Source organism: Oryctolagus cuniculus, chromosome 19 (genome assembly GCF_964237555.1).
Source record: "Oryctolagus cuniculus chromosome 19, mOryCun1.1, whole genome shotgun sequence".
In the NCBI taxonomy this organism is placed as follows: domain Eukaryota; kingdom Metazoa; phylum Chordata; class Mammalia; order Lagomorpha; family Leporidae; genus Oryctolagus; species Oryctolagus cuniculus.
In genome coordinates, this window is record NC_091450.1 from 40,164,275 (window position 1) to 40,168,326 (window position 4,052).

General features: G+C 54.9%; 1 long non-coding RNA gene across 1 annotated transcript; it reads right to left on the reverse strand.

The window, feature by feature from the left end:
• Positions 1-408: 408 nt before the first annotated feature.
• On the reverse strand, positions 409-1,367 carry LOC138846979 (uncharacterized). Its single transcript, XR_011384531.1, has 2 exons — positions 930-1,367; positions 409-742 (listed from the first exon to the last, which is right to left on the reverse strand). It is a non-coding gene; the product is annotated as an uncharacterized lncRNA (long non-coding RNA).
• Between the last annotated feature and the right edge of the window lie 2,685 nt (positions 1,368-4,052).

The following is a 4,052-nucleotide window of genomic DNA, read 5'->3' on the forward strand; positions in this document are numbered from 1 at the left end:
CAGCCACAGCAGCCATTGGGGGTGTGTGTGTGTGTGTGTGTGAACCAACGGAAAAGGAAGACTTTTCTCTCTGTCTCTCTCTCTCACTGTCTAACTCTGCCTGTCAAAAAAAAAAAAAAGTAGTTACCATGAAATGGTTGTACTGGAGTGGGCATCGTGTCTCAGAGGGCTAAGCAGGTGCTTGGATTGCCTGCGTCCCCTACCTGTGCTTAGTACGGAGTCCTGCCTCTGCTTCTGCTTTGGATCCAGCTTCCTGCTAATGCAGATGATGGTTCCAGTACCGAGTCTCTGCCACTCATGTGGGAGGCCCAGAGAGGGTTCCTAGCTCCTGGCTGTGGCCTGGCCCAGCCTCAGTTTTTGGCATTTGGGGAATAAACCAGTGCATGAAAGATCTCTCTCCAATGAACCTTTTTTTTTTTTTTTTAAAGATTCATTTATTTGAAAGAGTTACACAGAGAAGGAGAGGCTGGGGGCGGGGGTGTCTTCCATCTGCTGGTTCACTCCCCAGTTGGCCACAACAGCTGGAGCTACGCTGATCTGAAGCCAGGAGCTTCTTCTGGGTCTCCCACGCAGGTGCAGGGGCCCTTGGACTTGGACCAGCTTCTACTGTTTTCCCAGGCCGTAGCAGAGAGCTGGATCAGAAGTAGAGCATCTAGGACATGAACCGGCGCCCATATAGGATGCCGGCACTGCAGGCGACAGCTTTACCCGCTGTGCCACAGCGCCGGCCCCTCAAATGAATCTTTAAAGAAAAAAAATTGTTGGATTTATTAAATGCTGAAGATGTTGTTGGTGATGTCTTTGGAGTTGCCCTCTTCGCTTTTTCCAGGAGAGAAAAGGGTACAGGATGGGAGGGGACGAGAGAGGGACACTTGGAGGCCTCCTTTCTGGCTAGGAGACACCAGAAACCGGGTCCCTTTGTGACTCACCTGCTCCAGCAGGGGGTCTCCCGGCTGAGTCCACAAGCCCCATGCTCCTCTCCTTTGAACTTGGCTGCCTGGAGGAGGATCCATCGCTGTGACTAAGCCCCCAGCCAGCTCACTGGAGCCTCAGAAGAGGAGCAGGCACCGGGGAGAAGGTGCCCCGGGCAGTGTGTTTCCACGGCTGCGGCTGGAATGAGATTCTCGCTGCTTGTTTTGCAGCTCCTCTGACTAGCCGAGGAATGCCGCAAGCTGCAGGGTGTGGCCGGTTTCTGTCCTTTTTGTGGCTGACAATTCTTCAGCTCCCGGCAGGGCTGGGATTCATGCTCCCTGTGAGGAAGCCGCACTGACAGGTCTGGGCTGGGGGCTGTGACCCAGAAGTCTGCACTCTGCCCGTGACCAGGAAAGAGGCAGGATCTGAGGGCGTTGGCCTCCAGGGCTGTGGCCACAAACGCTGGCCAAATGGGCAACTCGAAAACAATGGAAATGTAGGGGCAGCTGTTTAACGAACGTAGCAGTGGAGACGCCCGCGGCCCATATCGGAGAGTCTGGGTTTGAGTCCTGGCTCCGCTCTTGCTAACGCGTAAGCACCGGGGAGCTGCACGCAGATGGCTCAAGTCCCTGCCTCCATGTGGAGACCTGGATGGAGTTCCCAGCACTGCCAGGGCCATGCGGGGCATTTGGGGAGTGAACCAGTGATGGGGGCTCTCTCTCTCTCTCTCTCAAAACAAATGAATACCTCCTCTCCGATCCAGAAAGTGGTTATCTTACAGCTCTGGAGGCCCAGAGCCGGAATCCAGGGGGTGAGCAAGGCCATGCTCCCTCTGTAGGCTCCAGGGGGAGGACCCTGCCTTGCCTCTGTCTCGCCTTTGGTGAGCTCTGGTCTGCGTGCCAGTCTCCGCCTCTGTCCTCACCTGGCCTCTTCCCTGTGTGTGCTTCTCTTCCTCGCAGCACGCACGCCACTGTGTTTAGGGTGCACTTTCATCTGGTATAACTTCCTTTCAACGATGCCCTATTTCCAAACAAGATCCCATTCAGGCCCTGTTTTCACACGCCTTGTTAATTTTCTTTATTGAAAGGTGTGGGGTCGGCGATGCGGCTCACTAGGCTAATCCTCCGCCTGCGGCGCCGCCACCCCAGGGTTCTAGTCCCGGTTGGGGCGCCAGATTCTGTCCCAGTTGCTCCTCTTCCAGTCCAGCTCTCTGCTGTGGCCCGGGAGTGCAGTGGAGGATAGCCCAAGTCCTTGGGCCCTGAGCCCGCATGGGAGACCAGGAGAAGCACCTGGCTCCTGGCTTTGGATTGGCATCGGATTCTGTCCCGGTTGCTCCTCTTCCAGTCCAACTCTCTGTTGTGGCTCGGGAGGGCAGTGGAGGATGGCCCAAGTGCTTGGGCCCTGCACCCACATGGGAGACCAGGAGGAAGCACCTGGCTCCTGGCTTCGGATTGGCGCGGTGCCAGCCGCAGCGACCACTGGTGGGTGAACCAAGGGAAGGAAGACCTTTCTCTCTGTTTCTCTCACTAACTCTGCCTGTCAAAAAAAAAAAAAAAAAGAAAAAAGAAAAGAAAAAGGTGCGGAAACACACACACACACACACACGCATGCACACAGGCACACAGTAGAGCGCTCTCATTTGCTGGTTCTCTCCTCAGATACCCACAGTGGCTGGGGCTGGGCCAGGGACTGGGGGAGCTCAGTTCAGGTCTCCCATGGGGGCCACAAGAACCCAAGCACTGGAGCCGTCACTGTCGCCTCCCAGTGTTCACATTAGGAGGGAGCTGGAGCCAGAGCTGGGTTTTGAACCCAGGCACTCGGGGATGTGAGCCTCTTAACAGAGTCTCAACTGCCAGGCAAATCCCATCCCAAACCCTATTTTCAGATGAAGTTCTGGAGGGACAGGAATTTGGGGGGCATTACTGAACCCTCAGACAAAAGCCCCAAATGACAGCCATGATCCCCAAATCCCAAAGGCACAGATCTGATTTGCGCAAATATCTGACACACAGATTTAATGCCAGACCAGCAGTGTTTGCCCCCTTTCTTCTTTTTTTGAAGATTTATTTATTTATTTGAAAGAGAAGCAGAGACAGAGAGAGAGAGAGAGGTCTTCCACCCGCTGGTTCAGTCCCCAAATGGCCACAGCTGCGCCAATCCGAAGCCAGGAGTCAGGAGCTTCTTCCGGGTCTCCCACGTGGGTACAGGGGCCCAAGGACTTAGGCCATCTGCTGCTGCTTTCCAGGCCATAGCAGAGAGCTGGATCAGAAGTGGAGCAGCCGGGACTCGAACCAGCGCCCAAAAAGGGTGCTGGCACTGCAGGCAGTGGCTTTACCTGCTATGCCACAGCTGCTGGCCCTCTCCTTTTCTTTTCACCATCACTGTGTTTCTTTTGGTTTCCAGTTGGAAACGCAAAGGGTCACTGGGGGGGGGGGCAGTGCAGCGAGAATGCAGGTGTGACACCTGGGGAGGGGTGCAGGGCAGGTGGGCCTCTGTAGATGGCCTCCAGCAGCTCGACAGAGTGCCCAGAGCAAAGGCTGCCCGTGATAGGTGCCCTGAAGTGCGCATGTCCGCAGCCTGTGTCCCCTCCCTTGGTTATATCTCACGGATAAAACAAATCAGAAACGGGAAATTGCGCTGGGTGCTGGGTGCAATGGGTTAAGCTGTTGCATTAACATTTCAAGTCCTGGCTGCGCCACTTCTGATCCAGCTCCTTGCTAGTGCACCAGGGAAGCAGCGGGAGATGGCCCAAGTTCTTGGGCCCCTGCTACCCATGTGGGAGACCTGGCTTTGACCTGGTCCAGTCCCAGCTGTTGCAGCCATTAGGGGAGTGAATTAGTGGATGGAAGCTCTCTCTCTCTCTCCCTTTCTCTCTGTCACTCTGCCTTTCACATAAACACATTTTAAAACAAACAGGAAATTGACTTTGGCATAAGGTATGTGCACAGTTCACAGGTGTAACTTCACTTAAAAAAAAAGCACCCCACACCACACAGGTTCCTTCCCGCTGCCCCCATTATAGCCACTGCCGTCCTTCCCCGAGAACGTATCAACCCCTGGCAGCCACTCATCCGCCTCCTATGTTTATCATTGTTTTGTCATTTGGGGACTGTTATGGAGTCCTACCTACCTACGTGGTC